At 47.7% G+C, this 25,770-nt stretch overlaps 1 long non-coding RNA gene across 1 annotated transcript in view; it reads left to right on the forward strand.

The window, feature by feature from the left end:
- The first annotated feature begins 532 nt into the window (after positions 1–532).
- The window catches only part of LOC122394238, a 50,556-nt gene continuing 25,318 nt past the window's right edge, over positions 533–25,770 (forward strand). The window contains exons 1-2 of the long non-coding RNA XR_006258829.1: positions 533–929; positions 1,334–1,426. This is a non-coding gene — a long non-coding RNA (uncharacterized LOC122394238). The remainder of the gene's footprint in view (positions 930–1,333; positions 1,427–25,770) is intronic.

Genomic DNA, 25,770 nt, shown 5'->3' on the forward strand with positions numbered 1-25,770 from the left:
AACGGCACGGTACTGAGTCTCGCTGGACTAGGGACGCAGCGGACGAGCCCCCAATGTTACCGGTCGCGTGTTCTTTCCGGTTTCCAGCTCGAGAGTCTCGATTAACGGCAAAAACTGTATTGCCACTTAAACCTCGACAACATTCCCCCGCGGGTTCCCAAGCTCGACTGCCTTCCCGCCGCGTCTCTCGCCGCGCCGCGTCGCGCGGCGTCGCCATGGCAACGGACAGAGGAGATGCAAACCAAGATACCTATAAGAAAGATGCAAACTCCGACACACATACCCACGGACGCACGGCGGAGGGCGGCTTGGCGACAAAGAACCAAACATTTTTACTCTGTTACAAAGTGAGTGTATTTTTTTTCTGAGCACGAGAAATTACGTCCCTTCACAGTTCATGGTATCCTTCATTTGGTAGCATTTGGTAGTAATGTAGACTAGAAATGCCGCAATATACAAAAGTGGCGGACCGTCGTAAACGATTTGTTGTGGTTTTGGACCGCGCGTGTGTTTCGCGGGTTGCCGCCCACGCGCCCACTGTTTGTGTGTTGATTGTGAGATCGAGGATTGTGATTGACTTTGTGCAATTTCGTTGATAGCGAGTTTGTGCTGGTGATACTTGCAGTGCCGGGGTTACCGTGTATACATTCAGGTGTCAAACGCCCTGAACTGAAACACTCGCCATTCCAACGAGTCTAGGCAGTTGAGATTTCAGCCTATGAACAGTGAACACCGTGGAGCGGGGACATTTGTGAACCAACAATTATATTGGATCAACTGCAATTTTGATATGACATAAGTCCATGCCAAGTGTTCATGACATTATTATGCCGTTCGTGATTCTACAAGGCTTATGTCTATGGGAAAGAAATACCATGCTGGGGAAAAGCTAGATTGTAGTTATGATGCTGCCACCTGCAATGTTTTTGGTGAGTTCCTTATTCAGACAGATTGTGGTGGTTTCAAGTTCACAAGCTTTGCTTTTCTGCATGACAAGTTTGAGCTGACCTGCTAGTTCAGTCAAGTGTCAATTTTTCATTTTCTCTTTCCAGCTTCACTTTGTACTTCACCTTACTTATGTTCTACTGTATTTCCTCATTGTAAATGTTTCTATTCAAAGCTGCTAACATTCTGCCAAAGTGCCAAGCCTTACAACAGTAAATACGCATTTTTCCATTATACCAATACTGTCAATAATTTGTGACACTACACAAGGTGATGCTACAGCAGAGATGACCACAGATCTTTGAATGAAACCCAGATAGTCTGCCTAATATGGGCCTATCATTTATCTGTTTCATTGGTTTTTCAACATTGGTCTGTCTCATTTCAGATGGAGGGCGTGGCTGCACTGTGGGCGCAGCGGGATGCTCAGGATCTCCTGCATGCCCAGGATTTGGAGTCTGGAGCTGCTGGAACTCTCCAGGTGAGTCTGGGATAGCTATGCACCAGCCGCCCTCCCCCCCCCCCCCCCCGGCCCACAGCATGACCATGCCACCTGGGCAGATATTTTATCAGTCAGTGAGTGAGATAGATCACTGGTCACTGGTGGTGTAGCATCCACAGAGCTGGCAATGTAGTTAAGCTGCACTTCTGTGTAGAGGAGCCAATGATGGTTTTGATTACACTAGTCAAATCAGGCCTTGCAACTTGGCTGGCAAAAGAAATCTGCACTTGATGTGGATGTGAAATGGATTTCATTTAGACTGATGCTCATTTGTCTTAATTGGGATGAACACTGGCTGTATTTTGAGATTATGTAATTCTTAGTTGACTGCTCGAAACTCTTGATATATTCCGTGTCACCCTTAGCTGCAGCAACTCTAACGGGCAGAGCTCGAGGATGGTATTCCCAAGCCCTAAAACGCTCCAAATCCATACACTCCTGCCACCAAGCGTCCAATCGGCGAACCTAAGTTTCGACACCGACCACTAGGTGTCTCTGCTGTCGCTCCTTTCCACCGACCGGGAGGATGTGGTCTGTTCTGCGCCCGCGACCAACCGTGACGTCACTGGCCGAGCATGACGTCACGGTTGACGGCGCAGCCTCACCTGGCTTTGCCGCCACCGGGCCCGGTCGGTCAATGCTTCCAATAGTCGATAATTTGTCCCGTAAATGAAGGCGGCGCGTCCGCCGCACCGCGCCGCGTACGTCTCGCCCCGGCGCACCTGCGGCGCCTCTGGCACACTGGAGGCGGACGTGGCGCAGGGCAGGGCGCGTGCGCTATGGGGTGAGAGGGGGGTGGGGGTGGGAGGGGTCTTGTTGGGCATAAGAACGGGAGGATGATGGGGTTAGTGCCATGGAATCATGGTGGATGATATTAGTTTTCACCGCTTAGACTGGTTCCGCTGTGTGACTTTTTTGTTAATGCATTCTTGCTCTCATTTCTGACGAGGATGGGATGGTTCAAAAAAAGTGGAAGGAGACAGGCAAGCGGCTAGTTATTGGGTATCAGGTTTTCTTAGGGGATAACTGATGCTTACCAGCATCGAAAATGTTGGCAAGTTTTTGCCGGGCCGTTACGCCTATACCACAAAGGTATCCATTGTTCAAACATAACACTTTTCCAACCACTTGGGTGAAGTTAAAGCCTTCCATAATGCCCGCAGTATGCTGGGACCATTGCTTTTGGTCGCTCGATTGACCCGAACAAAGGATCGAAGCGCATTGAGACCGTTCAACTTTTATAACGAAGCGGTCAGCCATTGGTCTGTTTGATAAGTTCATGCTTTCTACATTGAGCTGTGTGTTTTGTTTAGATTCTGGTTCTCAGTATCTACGTGCCACTTGGCAGTTTTATTGGCTGAAACACACTGACCAAACCGCCCGCGTCCTGCTTATCTTTGCCACACTGAGTCATTCTGCTTTCATTTATTGTCTGCCAAATGTTGATTCCCGATACCGAGTCTGTAGTTCCTGGAGTTGTTGACAAGCGGAGGTGTTTGGACGGAGACAGCTTCACGGACTCGAAAACAGTGGATCTGTGAGCTGTGACTAGCGTCTGACTCATCGCGCAACATACTGTTGGATTTTCATCCCAAGCGTATGACTCACAGCGGAATGAGTCGCTCTGCCTAATTCTGTATAAGTTCATGGATTTACCGGCTCGGATATCGGTTTATTCTCCCGACCTAGCTCACGTTTCGGCCCACGCTCTGTGCTGCGGTGGTGTTCCCTAAGTTGGCGTGGTGATTTGGTGACCTTTCAGCAATATGACGCACAGTAACCTGTTTACTGACATGGACGTGACCCAGACTATGACCTGGCTTTAATTTGCTGAGGTATCGTCCATTGAGGGGTCCATAGGGATGAGAAGTTTGGGGCTTATGTCCCCCGCAGCTCCCGAAGCTGTTTCAACTTTGCCCGGTTTGCATAGGCGGCGGAACGGGGGGAGGGGGCACCGGGGCATCGTCCCTCCCTTTGATTTGGACATTTTAACATCAGCCCTATGGGCGTTACATGGAAAGAATGTGACCAAAAGTCCGCACTGCCACCCCCCCCTTCCCTTAATTGAAGGTGTTCCGTCGCCACTGCCGGTTTGTTAGTCGGGTACTGTGCTGAAAAGGATTTTTTTAACAAAATATGTAAGGAAAAGTTTTTTTCGTAATTAAAAACATAACATGAATGAAAAATACGAAGAGTTTTAAATTGGAGGGGATTTTTGAGTGTTTGTGATATGCAATGCATGACCTCAGCGTCGAATACCACATTTCTGGGCCCATCTATCGGCGATGCTTTCGATCAGTCGGTGAACTCGACACGATCCTGCACGATTGGCCCAGAGACAGAACCAAGTTTTGCCCCGCCATCGTCCAGTCGAGCTCACGTATGAGCTCACGGAATCCAAATCTCTCACACATCAGCTGTAAAATCATCTCTTTGTCAGTCTACTGGTTCAATGGCTGTTACCGCCACCTCACATTCGTAATTATGGCATCCTCTCACATTTGACTTGTCATGCTAGATGTTGAAAAATGTCCTGCCCTACCATACTGACCCCTAATGCTCTATCCCTCCGCCTGACCCTGCCTCATCTCTCCTGTCTAGTACTTTTTGCCCTGTGGCGCGACCCAGCACGCGTTGCCCAGTCATTTCGACTCTATCCCTGCCCCGTCGCCCCGATCCAACTCGTCTTGCCCGTCTCCCCAACGCAGCACGCTCTGCCCCTTTCCTGCTGTCGACCTAGCACGATTTGCCCCCGTCGCCCCGACCCAGCTCGCTCTACCCCATCGCCCCAACCCAGCTCGCTCTACCCGGTCGCTCCGACCCAGTACCGTCGGTCCGTCGAGGTCACCAGACGGCCCCATCGCTCAGCTGACGGCTCGGGCTGTCGGCGCCGGCGGCAGCGCCGACAGCGGCGGCCAGTTTCCGGTGCTGGCACCTGCCACGTGCCGCCAATGAGCTGCCGCGCCGCCCCCGCGCGACCAATGGCTCGCCGCAGCCGCGCAGATGATCCGTACCCCTCACGGCGATGGCTAGTTTAGTTTTCTGCCGCTAGGCGGCATTGCCGTGCCTGCCCTGTTTTGTGGGGCCGCGCTGCGCACCCCCTTTAAATGTTTTTGCTCTGCTTCCTGTGGTTGCAGTGGATATTTTTGTGTGGAGGAAGCAGATGTCAGCTAGCGGCCTGCCTCTGAGGCGGGGGGGGGGGGAGCGTGTGACGTCATCACGTCTGTTTCCATGTCTGGTCGTCAGTTTCGTGCACCCTGTGATCAGCGGACGGAGGCGGGGGTGGGGCGAGCTATTTCGGACCCCTGCCGGTGGATTCGTGGTCCAGTCTGGCCTAGTGGCCGGCTGGCTCACGTCAATTGGCCATTAGGAGGGTCCGCAGAGGTTTTACCGGGATGTGAGTGCCCGGTGATGGTTTTAGACGAGCTGGCGGTATTTTGGATTTTCACCTGGTTGGTGGCGCTAGGTAGATTACTTAGGCTAATTGGCTGAGTGTTACCTATAGATAACTACGGGGAGAAGGGGGACTTCTGATTGTGTGCTGTTACATTTTTGGCACTATCAAGATCCTGAATTAGCTCTTATCGATGGAGAGAACAGGTGTTTGAAAAAAAAAATAGACGAGGGGAGATCCAAAGGGAAATCTTGCACACATTTCTTAAGTCCTCTTATGGGCCAATCGGTGGGTCATATAGCCTGTGAGGCTGGCTTTTTCCATTTTAGGCTCACCCCTCTGCGCTTCAGCTCATTTGGCTAAATTGTTTCTAGCAAACACCTGGCATCCCTTTCACTGCGCCGCTTGGCCTGGTGACCTGACAAGCATGAATGACAATCGTCACGGCACTGATGATGATTCTCAGGACATCTTATGAGAGCATTCTATGAGCAGCTGTCCATTCTAAGCTGAGCTCATTGAAGGGTCTTGAGTCCGTGCTTGTTTTCGTGTCAATGAGCATAATCATAAACAGGTCACGTATATGCTGGCTAGGAACAGTTTTTTTTTTTCGCAGCCATTGATGTGAAATGTTGGGACCATCGCTGACTAGTCTCTCTTTGGTCACCCAAAGCCATTTGGTCCTTTATCGGTGCGACTGGGCGCATTAGTTGAATCCTGATGAATGATCAGCGACCGATTCTGCTTTCAAACTACTGTTAACTCCTTTCTGAGCAGCTTACATCGCCGAAGCAAATAGCTCAAACGTGAAACAGGCACGGCATAGCCGGCCTCGAATGTCCCATGTAATCCGAATATCGAACATGTATACTCGTCTATATGGAGCTCAAACGGCCGTCCAGTATCACTCCAACTGTCTACCAAGTCAGTTAACTCTGATTAATGGCAGCTCCAAACAGCTTAATCAAACGCCCGAACAGTGGCAAGGAGGGTGTTGGAACGCTCGCTGGTGAGTTGTTGGGCACGGTTTCGTGTTCTGGATAGAACCAGGCTGGTTGGTTTTATAGCTTTGTCACCGTCGTGATTTTTGTGATGACGTCAACACAGCGACACTCAAACTGTATCGGATCGACAGTGGTGTTGTGCTTAGCTGCAGATCCCGCAAACTGAACACGATTCGACAAGAAAATCGCACATAGCTCGGAACGGACGTACCGAAGCAGCTACCGAGCTATTCGTGGAAGCTATTTGATTTATTTTGTTTTTGTTATTTTTGCGCACGTGCAGCGGTCCGCACGAGGTGTTTTCGGTGGCGCGTTTGTGTTCGGTGGATGGCATTGGAGCGAAGATAATCGCCATCACCTGACAATTGGCCTGGCGCGGCTCGTCAAAGGAACGCTGGTTTCTTCGTATACGATTTAACCCTATTCCTGGCGGGGGGCCTCAGGAGCCCCCCCCTGAGGTTTTTTGGTTATATCTCCCAAACGCGTTGAGCTAGGAAGCTCAAATTTTCTGACTTTTCCTAAAAGGCTTCTACGCAACATGTCTGAAAATTTTGAGTTGATCTGACCTCAGGTCAGGTCACCAGAGGCGGTTTGGTGACGCTACCTCAGAAAAGTTTGCAATCACGCCAGAGCTAGAGTTTTTGACCGATCAATTTCTTCTCTTCAGGCTTTAGTTAGGGTACCAGTATGTGCAATTTGTATATCTCGGAATTTTGATATCGGTGACCTAAGGTCAGGTCAATTTCGCGACCTCCCCATTATAAGTCAATGGGGGAAAAATCAACTCCCTGTTTATACCACTAAAACGGGTCGGAATGGCCCCATATACCATACATGACTTCATATACGATCAACCTTCACTACCTTGAGGTCTGTTTTGCTGTTGGGCAGCTGTGAGGTCATGTGACGTCATCAAAGGTCACCAAAGGTTTTTGGCCAATAACTCTGTACAGGAACAAGATACAGACGCGTGGATGGTCTCATTGTGTTCAGCTCGTCAAGACGCATCGAATGATATACATGATGACCTCGAGGTCACGTGACCTGAGGTCAACCTTTGACCTTGACCTTTCGAGGTCAACATATATATCATTCGATGCGGATTGACGAGAGGATCACGATGATGCCCTTAGTTTGTTCCTATCTTGACTAATTCGAAAGTTATTCGAGAAAAACTCTCTCCATATCTAGTGCCGCCATTTTGACTTTTTCGACCCCTGTGACGTCATCTTTGACCTGACCTGAAAATGACCTTAGTAAAAATTGTAGATCTTGGCCGTGCGTATCCGATGCCGTTTACCGCTTGTCGCTATCTTGCTTCGTTCTCGAGATCTCAGGGGGGGGGGGGGGGCCGAATCGGCCCCCCCCGCCAGTTTCTTGTCCCGGCGGAGCCCGCCAGGAATAGGGTTAACGAGACTGGTTCGCTGAAATTGGTCCACCCACACTAGTGAGGTGATAGGTCGGACGGGATTGATGAAGCCTTGACGGGATTGATGAAGGAAAGCTATTTACTTTACATAGACGGTGGCAGAGGTAGCTAAATGAAGAAAAAGTATGATATTCTCCTATCGGTTGAAACGAACTCCGAAAAACAATTAATTACCAAAATTCAAATTTTATTGCACTTGTAGGTAATTGTATTGTGTGATGTTAGGAAGTGCCTCGTTTGCAAAAGGAGCATAATATAATATATAAATTGTAACACACTTGTTTTGCCCGGCTTGCTATGGTGCAGCTGTAATAGGCTTCCACATATTTTTACAGCGATTATAATTGAATGAGATTAGACTTCATTCATGTCCGAGAAAACGGAAATGCTTCAGCCATCCAAAGCACCATCTTATAAATTTCTGCGCGGCGGGTGCTTGATGTGGGACTAGGATGATCACATTTAGTTATACCCAAGGATTATGCCAGTAATTTTGTCGTGTTTTCGTGATCATAGGCTGCTAAGGATTATAAGCGTCACAAATAATTCAAACCTTGAGCTTGTTTAGTTGTTTATTATTTGCAAGACAAAAAGGTTTTTCCAGCTTAAACTGCTTGATAACGGTGTAAAATTATGTTTGTTCATGTTTTCTTCGCTAGTTAACCATTCCACAGACATATAAATAAGTCTTGTAAAAATGCTTGATCATCATGTGCCATGGTTTCTAAGGCCGCTTATTGCATTTACAAGGCTTAGGGATGTCAGAAACTGAATGAAAAGAAAAGCTGAAAAGTGTTTTGATCTAAGCTAAAAGAAAAACGAAGTAACGTGATGACAAACTTAGCAAAATGATTTTTTTCTGTTCTTATCTTCATGGATAAGGTGTACCATTTATTTTATTTTTGAAGAGCTAATATGACTATTTATTATTAAGTGCATGCAACAGCTGCCCACTTTTATATCATATTAATGTATATTGTATGAGATCATCATATGTCAAGATTTGATCTCAACAAAATGAGACCTGTTTTGGCTCACTCCAGGAAATGTTAGTTAGATTGTGGAAGAGGTACATTTCCGCAGCGCTATTCCAAACACTGTTGTTTTCGCCTGAATCCGGTGATAATTGGACTTCAGAGATAAGATTGTGAGACTGTGGGACTTTGTTAATGTTGTTTCTAAGCCAGGGCAATGTCGCATAGATAAGAGGTTTGTTGCACTGTTATTCACGTAAGTGGTGTCCCTGCACTAAATTCTTGAAATATACGCTTTATTTATTTTCTAACATTTGATGATCAGGAACTGCTCACAGCTCTTGTCTGACATCGGCCGAGAACTTCCATGTAGCCAATGGACAGCGTTACATCATTTGAGCGATATAGCTGTTTTATCTCTGTAAACCTGCATCTAGCACTTACCTACATAGCCCCTCACTTGGATTCGGTATTCCCAATTACGCCGTTTTACCTCATCAACAAAACATAACTTCCCTTCTGCACTATCATAGCGGTAGCCCGGCATTGACCTGAGGACACATTCGATGACAATATTTTCCTTGTTGTCATGGCAATCCAGGGGTGATCGTGACCGTGGAAGCTTTGACAGCGCCGTTCTGACATTTACTCGCGGACTTCCTTACTCATCGGCGGGTCATTGACCCCGTGACGTCACACACTCGTGATAGTTTCGTTCGTCAGTACGAGTCGATGAAAAGCTCTATAGTGCTCGCTCAGTGATTTCCAGTGCGATTCGAAAGGCCGCCGTGCCGACAGGCGCCCTCATAAATCATGCGCCGGCCGTCACGCTGCGCTGGTGACGTCATATTGACGTCATTGGGGCGCTGTCGGAGGCATCGGTAGTAGTAAGTCGCGTGCACAGCCGACCCGACGGTGTTTTATTAGTCTACAACAGCGACAGAGTGTTGGTAACGCGTCTGTTTGCTGAAAAACGACGGACCGACACGTGCTTATTCCAGGCTAAAACCACCCGTCCGTGAAAGGGTGATGCATGAAAAGCGATTTGGGTAATAGACCGATCCATTGGCTTCCATGATTATGTAGAGCTCTGTAAGGTCATTGGACCCGGCTATGCTGACCAGGGCTGCGGAGTCGGAGTCGGAGTCGGAGTCGGAGTCGGTCGGAGTCGACAGTTGTGACCGGAGTCGGAGTCGAAGTCGGAGTCGATTTTAGAAACCCGAGCCGGAGTCGGAGTCGGAGTCACCGAAAATCTGTCGACTCCGCAGCCCTGCTAGGTCTGCGGAGTCGGAGTCGGGAGTTGGAGTCGGTCGGAGTCGACAATTCTGCCCGGAGTCGGAGTCGGAGTCGGAGCTGGTTTTTGAAAGCCGGAGTCGGAGTCGGAGTCGGAGTCGCCGAAAATCCGTCGACTCCGCAGCCCTGATGCTGACTTTGTCGTAATTTATTGTTATGGATTTAGTATTGGGGGAGGTCATGCCCGAACATTAAGTGATTGGCTAAATTCACTCGATATTACGAGTGCAGCCGTCCTCCCAGGCCATACAGGCTTTAATATTTCCTGAATAATAACGTTGCATGAGACTAAGTATTATATTTTATTATCACTGATGGTTTTTATGATGTGTCCTTGCAGCGCCATAATGAGGTAGCATACCTATTACCTATATTATGAAGCTTGCAGAACGAGTACAGAAGCGAATCCTCTTAACTGGAGCCTTAAATTTGGTACTTTGCGTTTTCTTTCCACTGAGCTTGGAGCTGCTTTCAGTTCGTACCAGTTTCGGTTTATTTGTTTCGCGCCACTCGCTGTCGGGTTAATTCAGCGTGGCGCTGTAAATCTCACCCTATGGTCGTATATGACGGAATACCTGTCTTTTATCACCCGTCCAATGCGCCTGATTGAAATATCACTCTGATCAGGTGATGGGCACAAGGTGATTGTCCTTGCACCATTAATCGCTGCCAGATTTTCAGCTATTTTTGGTGAGAGCTTGTTAGGTGTTTCAGTACCCAATAATTCATAATTTTTGTTGACTCTTATCTGTTGTCGGTAGCTTTAATTGTGAAGTTCGTCAACAATCGAATTTGCCGTATCTATTGGCAGTCCCATGAAAAGAACCTCCTTTTATTAGAAGCGAGTTTTCTTCACGGATATATTTGGCAGCGATTGATCAAAGCGCATGTTTTCGTATAAGCTGCTTACTTCCTGGAAACACTACGTCAGGCCAATGATCCGACAGACTCATATCCTATTGCTTCTTACCAGTATTTGTTAAATCGCCGACGCCTTACTGCTTTTATTAGACATAATCACTTAACCAGTGGCAGTTAAAGGCCTGCGATCTAGTTTCCTTTGTGCATTATAGTTTTGTTTTAGAGGTACAACATCATCACCTACCTGCCTAGTATTTTAGAAACTGGAATTCAATTGGGTTGATGCACAGCTAAGCACGAGACAGCCCCTTTATCAGCTGGTTACAACTGGCTAGTGCCTAGTGGCTATATTCCAATGTATGTAGGCATTACGTCGGTTTATGGACACAAGGCTGTCTATTATCGTCCAAATTCCAAGGAATAAATCAATGAAGTTCCAGATTTGCGTTCCAGAGCAAGGCGTCTTTCGCCATTATGCTCATTAGATTTGACTGTTTTTTGCTGATTGAGTGGCTGTTTTTCGGAAAAGACCTCGTGCGCAAACGTCTCGTTTTTCATTTTATTCTCGTGAATTGTGGTGAATCTGTCTCTGTCTGCTTATTTGTTGACGCGGAGGCGTGATAGTTAACATGACGCTGTAGCGTCATAATGCTCCCTATTGCGTGACGTAGCAAGAATTGAGTTAGAGGGTCACTTACATTAGGCGGGCGTCTGCGGCAATGGACTATGTAGAATATCACATTTGACGCACTTGTGGTGAAGACTTCGGATTACCTGTCTGTAAACGTAGCCGTGTGACACATGTGGTTGCAGCGAGCAAACCAAATTGAAATAACCCCTTCCTAGGTCTTCCAGAATAGCACTTTCGACACCAAAATAACGAAATTGCAGATAAATGGTGGTCAGGGTTCTTGCGGTGCCTTGTAACATAAAGCCACCGTTTTGTAGAAAGAACGTTGTTTTATCCTGAATATATCATGTCACCTTTAGGAAACGAAATGCCCACTCAAAACACATATTCCAGTTTTACTTTAAAACCGTCTCGCCAACCATATTTTATATCTTTATCTTTTTATTGTCACTTCACGGAACTCTCTAAAGTTTGTCACCAAACTATTGTCTGTCGCCATCCAGCGCTGTACAGTTCTCTTGAAATGATTTCACGTATGCAAACCTCACTTTATGGCCATAACTGCGACCGAACTACACAAGGATGACTTCATTCACAATGCCCCTGGTAAGCGGCCTTTTGTGACCTCGTGTATTTGAATGTAATCAAACGACCACTCGCATTTTGTTTGCATAATATGAGAGGAGGGGATGGCTGAAGCATGTTATTGGGCGCTGTTTCTAGCGGTCTATCATTTCTCTTCGCCTTATTTGCTACTTGTATCGTCTGTTGTTGCTCTTCAATGAACGATTTTAAACGGGTCGCCAATATGGCGCCGGTGCTTGTTTTTCTCTTATTTGGCGCCTCACGGCACGGCACGTGCCATTGCTGAGATGACATTCCCAGGGCGGGAATGTGAGACGCTGAATAATTCATGCTTATTTCATTGTGTCTCGTGTTTACAAGCGAGCAGGGCCACTAGCAGTCCTTTTGTAGGCGCCGCTCATGTAAGATGCAGCAGTGCTGTATGGCCTGACACGACCCCTCCCCTCTCACTGTCCTCTGGCGACCCTAAACAGTTCACCGAGCTGGGCCAGCCCGGAGCTGCAGCTCACCTCGGGATGGCGCCAGCTCTGGTTTGCTAATGAGACAAAGGTGCAGCGGTAACCTCTGTTGGGAAGGGGTTTTGGATGGTGCTAAAGCTTGGGTGGAAAAAAGGACGATGAGAACTCACACCTCCCGGCTATCCACTTATTGGTATATAGCTGAAAATTTGTTCGATGCATGTGAAGCGGTTATGTTTTCCATCGTAGATTAATCTTCAATTTATCCCCCAAATTTTCAACTATGTCATGTCCACTCGTTTATTCCCTTTCTCTTTGCCATCCTTATCTCACGCCCATTTATCCCCATCACCCCGTACCTCGCCTTCCTCCCCTCTTCTCCCCTCATCTCCCTCTAGGGGCCCGGCCGCACCTTGCGACCGACCAGCTGCCGTTAAAGTCACTCCCTTATCGGACACTCCACTCACTACACTGTCATACCCACCCTGTCCGATTACCGCGTTACACTCGTCCGACGGCTGCGGCGTTTGGTGCTGTCGTCTGGCACGCGCGCGCGCGCGCTGACCACATGGTGCCCCTCCCTCGCCTTAACCCCCCTCGGTTCCCGATCGGGGACGGGTTGGGTCACCTGTCAGGGCCGTAATTTCAGTACGTTACCCCCACTGAGTGCTGCTCCTGGTGGGGTGGTGTTTGTTCATTACAGCTGGACGGTCCAGTTTGGCTTGGAGGGTGGTCACTGGTCATCCAGCTGCTTTCTTGTTCTCTGAATTTTCCCTCCCATGTGTAGAGAGGGAGAGGCCCTTCCCGTGATCCCTCTGAAAACGTGACTACAGATCAGGTGGACCCTTACCGGCATCTTGTGAGATTTCTCGCAAACATTTTCTTCACTTATGGAAACGTGGGCGTTGGTATTGCCGCTTGTGAAATTTGAGCGTTGAACTGACATGACCGTTGTAGGACAATCTGCTTTGATCTACCGACCCGATTGTAGAGCAAGTCCGACGGTGTCTTTGCAAGGTCGCTGAAAATCGCACCGTTTCGCTACGATTTTTGCGTTTTTTTTTTTTCGGGGCGCCTTTGAAGTCAAGATGCCGACATTGGTAACAGGATTGGAGGACACGGAATGGGACTTGTGTTGAACTATGTACTACTCAGTATATCATGTTTGTGCATAAGAGTCCAAGTTGATATAATATTTCGCCTCTGGTTGGCATGAAGATGGAGACGGACAGGAGAAGCGTGCACGACAAACGCGACAAGAAACTGATGTTGGTCTATGCTATTCCATTTGAAGCAACGCCATGTCCGAAAGCCTAAATAGCTGCGATGATACAGATCATACATCGCGCTGGTGTGAAAGGATCTGGATGTCAGTTCTGCGAAATGTTTCCCTGTGCTGGTCCGCTCCAGTTTGCCATTTTGCGGTTGCGTTAGCTATGCGACGCTGAGTCAGCATGTGCTGAAAAAGTGGTTTATGACGAAACCAACAATGCTGGAGGAGTTTTATTGTTCTTTTTGTTGCTGCGTTCTTTGATGCTTGATGGAGGAGTGGAAAATGGAGCATCTTGACCTTGTCATGTGAACCAGGAATCGCACAATTCCTCCAAGGTGATAACTGAGACTGATGAGGTTCAACATATGTTAGTGCATATGTCTATTGTTTAGTGCATTTACAGGGCCAGTGATGGTCATTGAACATTTCCCAGTCCTCAAAACGCTTACCTCATCTGAAAACATTTTCAGTCGCACATATTTCAATCGAAAATCAATAAGAAGTCTTCATTGCGAAGATCCGTATAACTTCCAGAAGCCTTATATCTCTTCGCTAGCACTGAGTAGATAGCACATAATGCGTGCCATCGTACTGTAAAGTTTAGCTTTTTTCTGCCTGCTAGGGAGGTACTTAAGTTGGAAGCGCTTAACGCGTTGTACTTGCAGTCAATAGGCACTCCGCGTGGTATGTAGCATGTGTTTTATGATCTGCGGTTGGCGGATGATATAAAAAGGTGATGTCATCGCTGACAATTGCGTTCGATGAACACAAAAAGCTGAAACTGAAGTCACCGAAAAATTAACCAACAATCACTCAAAGGAAGTAGCATCGACATTGCTGCATTTGTGTACATTAGCTGCGTTAAAAGTGTGAGTTTGTATTGTCACTTGTCAGCGAGAGAAAAGTTGTTCTGTTTTATCGCTCATGCTGTCCTTTATGACCTCATTTGTGACGTCATCAGTCAAACATATGTCCTGTATGATCTCATTCGTAGCCTCATATGTAACACTGCTGGTTATTTTTGTAGCATTTTTCGTCTCCCAAATGTGCTAACCTGTCAGCCCAATATGCCCGTGCCACTGCCACAGGCAGCTGAATATTTTGCATACGTTTTTGCTTGTCACTATACCAATACATAACATAGCTTCTGTTCCTGAATAAAAGTAGTTTTAACGCAATATGGACAATGCTCCAGCAATGTCAAGAATGGCGATTATCTTTTGGGTACGCTCTCGTGATCACTCTTATTAACAGCGTTTACGTCGCAAGTGAAGACGCACCAGAGATTCAGCAATGAACACTGAAACGCAGCTAAACCAAGGGTCATGATTTCGTCACCGGAAATTGTGGAGGGTCATGGGATTAATATCCGTAACGGCGCAAGGTGTACGTTCGGGACCATCAGGGCGCCAATCTGGGATTATAAAATTAAACAGACAGATAACATGAATGGCTTAGCAGCCTTTTAATTACATATCAATAGGCCTCAAATCATTTAATGATGCTTGAATATGGAACCATTGACAGCGGTATCGAAGATCAAAGCTAAATTTCCTCATTCACATGGTTGCTAAACATTGTGATGACTAGGTATGTGAGTTCTATCTGAACCAATTATCATAAGCTGAAATTGCACCTAATGTAGAAACTAGATGCCAGCACTTCATTCTTTATAGCGCCATACCGCCGAAAGTTGCACCGAACGATTCATTCGCTTCATCATGATTCCTGACATTTAGTATCTAACTGTTAGCAAGCGCTTTTTAGGCCCATTGTGAAAAAAATATGTTGAAAACCGTTAGCTAAAGGGCTACAGTTTTTCATCATTATTTTATTCAATATGTTCTCTAACATTACCGATATATCATATATCTCAAAGGTCGTTGGGATTGGACCTGCTATCTGACCGTCACTTGCCTACGTCTGGGTAACCATTACGTGACCGTGAGACCACGATCAGGCCTTTCAATGATCAGACGTGACCGGGGCTTGTCGAAACACACCTGGCTGTTCAGTCTCCCTGGTTAGATCAGCTGCAACTGGCGGTGGCGTGTTAAAGCACATCACGCCATCGTTTTGCGTGGGACAGGCGGAAGACTCCTAATTTGCACAGTCAGGGGTGGGCTAAAGTTTGGCATGCCGTAAGATGAGGATCGGTGTTGAATAGGATGACAGCTACATGTTCGTCGTGGTTGGTGTTAAATGGCGTCTCATGGTGTTATCGTTCGCCTTCCAACAGATGTTACGTTTTTGTTAATTGTAACTCGAAATTATTATTCATTGGGCATATTCCTCTGCATTTCTTGATTGTTTTTCAAATTTAATTGTATTAGTCATACACGCGGTGCAACCCATTTTATATAACACACTTTTTTAGCACTCTTGAGTCATTTCGTGTATTATATCATACCAGCATGTAGCGCTCATTATGAAGAAAACCATAAACATAGCTCCAACCTTCTTCGCGTGTGTACAGAATGCTGTTTCACGGATCAGTCGTGTCAAACTTCTGGTCCCCGGCTGACCGAAAACCAACTTCTCGTGCTGTTATCGCTGCTGGCACCGCGCGGTTGCCATGGCAACCGTGTTTGGTGGCCGAAGCCTATGTGATGACACGAGTATTAGAGATAAGGAGTAGTTTTACAGTGGGCAGCGGGGAATTAAAACCTGGAGGCTTGTGGGCAATTACCAGCCGTGAGAATTGATGGATCTAAGGAACCCAGGAAAACATTATGTAGTCCAAATAATACGGGGGTTCCTCGTTTCGTCAAGAAACATGTAGGTGCCGTACAAATGTGGATTTGGGTGACATATGACTGCGGCTAGAATTTCTCGTTTTTGGCATCATAGTGATAATAATGTTTTAAATGAATATGTTATTTATTACAATGCTCATAAAATAATGTTTCATGTACCATCGTAATTTTGTTTTTAATATCTCCCCCCTAGATGACAGCAATCCTGGTATTTGTGATCCGTAAAATCCATATATATATATGAAACCAAAACGCAGTTTCGATTCACTCTAAACCGCAGCAATTTTCATCTAGACACCGCTCGATGACAACTATGCAGCGTGACCTTGAGAACCGCCAGCTGGCGAAAGGTCGTCGTGCTGACCTTCACCCGGGTCATCAACAGCTGGGCTGCGGCCGCCCAAACCGGTGCTGCAAATGGTAAAACTCTGGTGCACGACATATGCCAACTGCTGGGCACTTGCGCTTCTGTGGGGAAATGTCTGGAATAAAGGCGAATAACGCTGTATGAGAGATGCTCCTTAGTCGGGGTTGTATATGTATTCATGAATGGCATCTGTCAGCGAGCTTGCACCAACTGTTATGACTTTGAAGGAATATGTTTCGTGCCCCCAAAAGACTGTTAAAAAGCTGTTGGGAAAAAAATTTGGTGCATGGTAGCCATCCTTCTTTATTTATTTATTTATTTACTTATTTTTATTTATTTATTTATTAATTTATTAATTCATTTATATATTTGTATATTTTTGATGGTGTTATAGCGAGGACAATATTAAATCAACATTAAAAATAGCACAAAAGAAGTGTTTTTATCGTAATTGTAAGTCTAGTCTATTGTTGAGCAGATCGGCTCACCATATTCGTTTAGCGTATTTATCCGGCTAAAATAGTTAACAGTCTCCCATGAACAAACTCGCGCTTCCGACCCATCATATCGGCTCAATTATTCCTATTCTCTCCCCCCGACATTTCCAATCGGAAAATTCCTATTCTCCCCCCCCCCCCGACATTTCCAATCGGAAATTATCTCAATTTTGTCATCGAAGGCCGAGTCTGTTTTCGGGGACAGACCACCGCAATCTTGTTTGTTGGTCGCCGCATGATCTGTGGTCGGTTGATCTGTGCAGAACTGATGGATTTAGCTGATCCGGCGTTGGATGTGCGACTCGCCCTTTTTCGTCATACCCTCGCTCCTGTGTGTGGTTTGACCGCGTTCACGAGGGCTTGGTCCGGGTGGTGGGTTTGGGATTGTGGTGGGGATTATCCCACGGCCGAATCCTGTATTTGTTTCGCTAATGCATACATGATGTGTGGTGATTGAATATTATTTAGCAGGGGTACGGAGTCGATAGATTTTGGGTGACTCTTAATGCCACTTCAGCTTCCAAAGTTAGCCTCATGACACTCCCTATTCTGACACCATGGTCAATGAAGCTAACGACACCGAGCCGCAGCCGCACGCGACAGATCTCAGTCGCACCCAATGCCCTCTCCCGGGCTATACCACAGCAGAGCGTGCATGATCGGCACGCTTTTATGCCCGCGGACGATCCCTTCAGGCTGGCTCACGGCCCGGGCTGGGATTATGATTAATATGAGGATTATGAATGAGACGGGGATTGGATTAGCCGTTGCAAGGCGATGTTGGCTGTGAAAGGAAGGAATCAGTCTCGCTTATATTCTTTTTCTCATCCTACTTTTATCCATTCGTTCTCTTGTCCGCTTCTCTCTCTCTCTCTCTCTCTCTCTCTCTCTCTCTCTCTCTCTCTCTCTCTCTCTCTCTCTCTCTCTCTCTCTCTCTCTCTCTCTCTCTCTCTCTCTCTCTCTCTCTCTCTCTCTCTCTCTCTCTCTCTCTCTCTCTCTCTCTCTCTCTCTCTCTCTCTCTCTCTCTCTCTCTCTCTCTCTCTCTCTCTCTCTCCTTATCACTGTTCCTCTCCCTCTCTCCCTCTCCTCTCTCCCTCTCTCCCTCTCTCCCTCTCCCTCTCTCCTCTCTCCCTCTCTCCTCTCTCCTCTCTCTCCTCTCTCTCCTCTCCTCTCCTCTCCTCTCCTCTCCTCTCCTCTCCTCTCCTCTCCTCTCCTCTCCTCTCCTCTCCTCTCCTCTCCTCTCCTCTCCTCTCCTCTCCTCTCCTCTCCTCTCCTCTCCTCTCCTCTCCTCTCCTCTCCTCTCCTCTCCTCTCCTCTCCTCTCCTCTCCTCTCCTCTCCTCTCCTCTCCTCTCCTCTCCTCTCCTCTCCTCTCCTCTCCTCTCCTCTCTCTCTCTCTCTCTCTCTCTCTCTCTCTCTCTCTCTCTCTCTCTCTCTCTCTCTCTCCTACCTTCCCTTTGGCTTCACTCGCTCTGTGCCGCCTCCCCTGACCCCCCTGAGCCCCTGACCCCACCCTAGCTCAGCTGCGCTATCCGTACTGTCTCTATGAGGTACCGCTCACGGATACTGCCAGATCAGAAAGCCATCTTCAGCGGATGATCCGTCCTCAAGGCACTGCAAATGTCCGTGGCCTGCCTCAATCGCTTACGCCCCGCTAACCTGAGGCTGAGAAAGCTGAATGCTGAAAGCTGGGCGCCAGACTTTATATCTCTGAGACTCTGGTGTCAGGTGATTTGTTCGTGATATGCGTCCAATCATGGGATTTATTCAGTTTCGTGATCCGCCCCTGGGTGGTCTGATCTTGGGAGGTATTATTGGCGTGAAGTGCTTTGACCTTAAATCGTCTTGTGGTCAAAGCCCAAAGGCTATCATATCTAAACAGGGGCATTGGTGGTGGCGTGACGTGTGGCTTTTGTGTCACCAGGTTGACACCAGGGTTGTAGCAGGTGTTGGTGGGTGGCTCGCCTGCCGTTGAATCGCGTTCAAACTGATCAGACGTCCCACAAAACGACGCTAATGTTCCGTACAGCTCTGAGAACTCTGAACAAATCGGCGACGCGAGATTTGCATGTGATTGCAGACGACGAATCGCACGCTACCAGCTGGGGGTGCTTCTATTGCTATCGTTGCTTCCGTTGCAGACAAGCTGTGTTGCGTTTTTCGAAAGCTTTTACGTGTGAATTTCAATCATTGGCTTATTTGTCTGGTAAAGACAACTAGTTTAACATGTTGTGTTAATCGTATGGCGAGAAGTGCAACCCCAGGTGTCTATTGGCTTGAGTAACCGCGTCGTTTTAGCCAGGTGCCGTGTCGTCAGTCAAGAATCTGGGTGATCGTGGTGATCTGAATCTGAGCCGTGGCCTCACGCTCGGCGGCTGGCCGGACCGCCTCAGATAGCTCCGGACCCGTGTAATTGTTCGGTGCGGCTATTTCCGGCTCTGACTCGCCCTTGTGAGAGAGATTTGTGTCCGATGTGTGGGCGGTAACGTCTTACACCGATGTTTCTGTCGGGGTCAGCTTTGCTTTTCTCTCCCTGACCCGGCGTTTTAGGTCTAATCTGCATGATTCATAGTAGAGTTGCAAAATTTCCCTACCGCACTACCGGCATGCCGGTAATTTTTCACTACCGCAGGTTTTTTCGTGGTATCTGGCATGTCTTGCCGGTAGCATGCCGGTATTTTTGATTTTGCACAAAAAATTATCAGCATATGATTCAAACTTTGGACACTAAGAGGCTATTGAATTGTAATAAGTTGGACAATGGGTGGCTGTTGGGTGGGGCGGTTACTGAAATTGCCAAAATGTGGCATCTCATGTAGGGGTAAGCCAGAATCAAGAATGCAGGTTTTTTAGTATGCCGGTAATTTGGCGGTTTTTTTTTGCTTGGGGCGTGGTAGCATGCCGGTATCCCAGAAAATGTTTGTGGTGCCGGTAGCAACCCATTGGGAAAACTTTGCAACTCTAATTCATAGTATAATTATTTGTATACAGTTAAGCTGGCCATTCAACGTCACGCTGTGCATATTTTACCTTTTAGTCAGCGTCTGAACAATGTCGGGTTTAGTCAAAGTAGGCACCCGCTTGGTCCGGTGTCTAGCTCAGCATCCCAGCTAAATCGGCCGGGTCGTGCGCCCTGTCTAGACAGTTGCACGCAAATGTGGACTTTAGCGCTTATGGTTCTGTGATATGTTTGCGTGTAACGAAAATCGTCGAAATTAAATGAAATGATGTTGGTCATGCGATATGAGGTGTCTCAAAACGCTCACAAATCACGACTTCTTCTTACTCCCTTCTGTGAACTCATCTCTGAACCTGTCTTGTATTCGCCGGTCTTGTTCATCAATCATTACCCTCCTCCGTGTTAGATGGTGGCCCATTCCCCTCCTGCTGATGTCTTTATCTGGCAAGGGGTGGTCGCCCGCCAATTTCAGGCTATTTACAAATTCCTGAGCTAATCGCAGCGGTCAGCCCCTCCCGGCTTTCGGCCACCCGTTCTCCTGTGGTCGGTGAATATAATCAGCTTTCAGCGGCGGCAAAGAGCACAGGCCCCAGTGCGCTACCTTGTGACACTCCTCACTAAAGGGGCACCGCACTGTGTGCGGTCAGCAGCGCGGTGGTCGGCCGGGATGAGGGGTCAGTATTCATCAGTAACGTGACTGTCGGCGAGGGAACGCCCCCTTCCCAGTGGGGTGCGTCCCAGGGTGCGTTCGTGGGTGCGTCCGTGGCTTGTGTCCCGGGTGAAGTGTCAGCTCCGCCCCGGCGGTGTTTTCGACCGAAAAGGAATGCTCGGGTGGGTTTGTGGCTACTAGCTGCTAATGACAGCTACCTGAGATTTGGCCGACGTGCCGAGAAAACAGCGTCGGATTTGCCGCCACCCTGGTATTCTGCGCCGTTTTTGGCACGCCGTTTTCGTGACACGCGCGCCGCTACCGTCGCTGACAGGCGTGAGCTTACGGGGCGCGGGTCATTTGGCAAGTTATTGTCATCAACTTGACGGGCGTGAAACCTGTCCCAGGCTGGTCCCGTCTGTGCCCTGTCTAATCATGCGGCTTTGTTGTACTTAACTCTCCCGGTACCCAGCTGACCCTGATAGTTTCAGTCAGGCTCAGGATTTGTCGTACCCAGTCTGGTATGCGCGGCTGACCCCGGATTAGTGCGTGTGACGCGCTTCTGGTTCGGCCCAACGCGTCGCGGCATGACAAACCAATTACCGCGCCATTTAGCGGCCCTCATACCTCGGTGCGCTGGGTTCTCTTGGGTGTGCGCCGGCCGGTGGCGCTGACAGAGCCGTCCCCTGAACTGACAAATGTGCCCGGGCGGCCGCGGGGTGTCCCCGCACCCCGCCCCCGCGCCGTGCGGCGGCGGTGGTCCTGTTTTGGCCACCGGCTCGTCCATCCGTCCCGCGCCACAATAGTCGCCGCTGTATCAGATCTTCGGCGGCCACCTGCGCCACTATAGCCGCCGCGGCAGAGGCGGCGACAGTCCATTTCAATTACGCCCCCGGTCACCCGCTGAGAGGCGCCGTAAACGCCCGGTGTGCCGGTCCACGCCACACCGCGCCGCCCAGATCGGCCGAGATGAAAGCGGCGCGTCCGTGCGGAATGTGGCGCGGCGCGCGCCGCCTGGGAACCGGCGCGGCGTGACAAACATGGCGCGCGCCGCGCCGGTAGCGCCGCCGATGAGGCAAAACTTGTTTGCCCGTCCCGGTCAGGTCGCGCCCCGCAGAAGTCAGAGGGTGTTTCGCTAACGGGCTGTCACCTAAGCCGTAACGAAATAGACGTAAGCCGCTCAACTATGCGACAAATGGGGCTAATGCGGCCATGCGGGAAGGCGGTACGCTTTGATTGCGCCTAAGTCGTCGGCGTATTATCGCTTTTCGGTTATTTTCGCGGAGAGATAAGATCGTTTTGAACTGCAGAATGTGGGCATTGTGTTCTGGCAACGAGAGGTGTGGACAGCGAGAGGTGGAAGAGCTTACGCGGAAAATGAAGACGGAGTCATTCCAGTCAGGGTCGGTACGTCCGCGTGAACAATTCAGAGTCAATTAGATTTGGTTTACGAGTTCGTTACACTGTTTGATGGTCTGATGATGTTGATAATGTGTGAGTTACGTCGACCTACTAATAGAGCAGAGTCATAACTTCATTTTACGCAATGCCCCAACGACAGTTCTGCTTTCCAGCCGGTTAGCCATTTTAGAGCTATTCCGGTGAACCATGTGGCCTGGGAAGTCAAACGGGAACCGATGACTCACCCTCTCGGAAGTTGTCTTCCACTGTTATCACTTATCTAACCGATAGCTTGCAGAGTTCTTGGCTCTGATGTTGTGCACGGGACGATAATTGGTATGATCCGCCACTGTGTGGATTGCAGACATCTGCTGCGGTCCATTGTTCCTCACAAGATAAAACTGGGCGTCTGTGGTTCTTCTCGAAAGTTACCGAAGGGCTGTCTCTAACGTTGCTGGGGAGGCGGCGTTTCCAAGTGCCACTGGTGCACCTAGTTTGAACGCTACCGTCGTCATTTTGGACGTCGTGGTTCTCTGTCTAAGTTTTGGGACGATTTGCGTCGAGTTTTGCCGGTATTTCCTCCCTTGTATCCAGAAGCGGAAGGAGGACAATGTTCTAGGGCTGCCACAAATCAGTATTTTCCTGTATCTCTGTGTCCTTGTGTGTGCTAGTATCAGTTGCAGGAACGTGAACACCCACATTTCATTGTGTATTTTCCTTGCACGATCCTTGTTGAGCTTCTGTTTTGGCCATGTTTTGTAAACACGGATTTTTCGATGTGAAAAAGGAAAACCTTGTTCACCACAAACCTTGAAGAATATTGACGGTGTTCATGAAAATCAAAGGCGTGCTAGCAATAGCGAAGCAGGGCGGTAACACAGCATGACCCTTGATTTTGGTGCATCATCGAGAAAAAATAACACAGCCATTGTATATGTACTTGAATAACCTTGTGGCTGCGGACATATTTGTGGCATTTTGTTCGATTGTGTGCTGGAATATCTTTTCTTGTCGATGCGGATTCGCTTGTGAAAACGGTTGATAAATGACTGTAACGGTGATCATTGTTGTATTGGCGCCCTGAAGACTCTGGTATCGCCATGAAAGCCCTCCCCGCAAAACACGATGATTTTACCATTTGATGTTTTTTTTTGTCCCTTTTTTGAATTATGTCACCGTTCAACTTTTAACTAAGACAAGCTTTTGACAAATTAGTTGAATGAAAACTAGAGCTTTGCGCAGTGTTTTGTATCTCAATGTTGCGAAATTCGTGTCATGTTGTTACCTACCCCCTGAAATGTTGCACGTGACTGATGGCTCTTTAGGATTACAGCTTTCGCACCAGTTCAGAGAACAGCTTTCTAAGAATCCCTCGTGTTGCGCGAAGGTGTTTGAATCGTGCTTCATCTGTGGATTTTATCATGTCGAAACATTTTGCGTGGGTGGTCGTTACTTTTGAGCGTCATGAAAGCCCTCCGATATCCATTACTATATGAGTAACATCTACCATATTGTTCCTGTGAGCTTTCACTTGAAAAGTTGCTGATGTAAGGGTCAGCCTCAGGATTGACTTGACGAGTATCATCTCTCGATGTCGAACGAATGACTCGAAAGTCGAAACCATGTCACATTGAATTAAACGAACTCTCGAAAGCACCACTAATATCGCAAAGTCCTACACTTTCAGTCATGTCTCATTGGCGTGTTGGTCCTTCTGGCGTACTCTGTGTATTCTAATACCGTCCAAAGTTCGACTGAGGTCGGAGCCGCACCCATTGCCTCTCAGTCTTAGGTGTGGTGTCATTTTTCCGGTCGATCCCATACAGCCGGTACCCTAATCTGCTCGTGATCCCAGATCCTGATGCCACGATAGGCAGACTTCTGGTGAAATTTGTCGAACATGGTATTCTATTTGTTCGGCCGGTGTCGTCTCTCGGGGCCGCACCCACGGACACCGCTCCTGATGATTAGGCTGGCTCCTTCAGAAGGCACTGGTGCTCCCTGGGCTCCGTGTTTGTGTCTCTCTGACTGCAAACAGTGCACACATGGATTACTGGTGGTGTTTGACACGGCACAGTTCTGGCAATTCGGGGACGGTCTGAATTCGGGATGTTTCTCTCTGAATAAGAGATGTTAAAAAAGTGGGAGCGATGCAGAACCGGTCACGAGGATGACTTGAGAAATTTGCTGATTTCACCTGCCGCTCCCTCTAATATTTTGTTTGTCGTTTCTCTTGTTTTTTTTTCTTTTGCGGGACATCACTGCCCCGCATGCTCATATTTGTCAGACCGATGAATGACTGCATAATTTTATCTGACATATATGCCATCAGCATCTCTCTCTCTCTCTCTCTCTCTCTCTCTCTCTCTCTCTCTCTCTCTCTCTCTCTCTCTCTCTCTCTCTCTCTCTCTCTCTCTCTCTCTCTCTCTCTCTCTCTCTCTCTCTCTCTCTCTCTCTCTCTCTCTAAAATATATTTATTGTTCTCCCTCTAATGTTAAGCCCTCCCTTCCATCCCTTCCCTTATACGCTTGTTCTCCAAATCAATTGCTTTGATTACATCCATTCTTCCCATTCACTGCCTGTCTGTTTTTTTTCCTCAATTTGATTGCATTCTCTCCGGAAATGTAATGCATTTAGCAGGTCTTTGAAAGGACGCATTGCACGCACAAAGAACCCATCGGTCGTAAGCTGCGTTTCCGGCGAATTTAATCTCAATGCCCACATTTTTATGGCATGAGTCTCTCTCTTTGGTCTACTGGCGACAATGTGAAATGTGTTGCAGGTGACACCTGTTTTCAGATAAAATTAGCACGCTATGTCTCACCGTTTAGTGTGACTCATGGGATCTTGTGAGATAATTCTGAAATTCTTCTGCTGAAAATCGGTCACACCCAGCCGGTGGCGGCAGATGATCTCTGAGTCTCTGTGACTCATTCATTTCACTGGGTTATTTCGCCGAGCACGTTCCTACACTGATTATCGCAGACTTGAACTAAGATTTTACGCCCGCGTCACTATTTTCCAGACACGTCAAGAGGGAATCTTTTCGTGATGATTCTCGAGGATTCTTGAGCGGAATAGGGCGCCGATGACTTGTGGTCACGGGTTATGAATGTGCTGGTGTTTTCACAATTGCTGTAAGCTAGTTTGCCATTTTACATTGCAGTAAAATGGGTGTCATTTACTTCGTTAATGTTTGCAGTTCAGATGTGATGCGTGTTCGCTGAACAGATTTGCGTGTTGTGATGCGAATTTTCATTATGGTTGTGCCTAATCTTGCGGCATTTTCAGCATGTTTGATTGCAACACTTTTCAGCGGCTTTACTATTTGTTGCTATTTTACATATGCACTGTATTATATTTTTTTACCATTTTTAAATTTATTATTTCGCTTTTATGCCTAACTTATTTTACCACAATTCGATTTGTGGTTCTATAGTGTAAGGCTATTGTCCTTAAGTTGATGTTATCGACAACAACTGACTGCAGTGCTTATCTGTGATTTATTTACAGATATAAATCTTTGACGCAAAACGTCACCCTCTATAACTCAATCATTTTGTATTATTACCGGTAGTTTTACATGGTGGTTTGACAAATCTTTGATAACCTCGCCTTGAAGGAGATTCTGTCACTTTTCATCTACTTTCATGTATTGCGGTCAGACCAACGGTTCTTTTTATAACATGGCACGTGCATTATAAGCCTCCACTGTGCAGTGTGCACGTGCCGAAAAGCGTATTTTCTCGAGATTATCATTCTGCTGCCGAGTTTTGCACTGATAAAAAACGATT

Source organism: Amphibalanus amphitrite, unplaced genomic scaffold (genome assembly GCF_019059575.1).
Source record: "Amphibalanus amphitrite isolate SeventyFive unplaced genomic scaffold, NRLGWU_Aamphi_draft 000581F_arrow, whole genome shotgun sequence".
In the NCBI taxonomy this organism is placed as follows: Eukaryota; Metazoa; Arthropoda; class Thecostraca; order Balanomorpha; family Balanidae; genus Amphibalanus; species Amphibalanus amphitrite.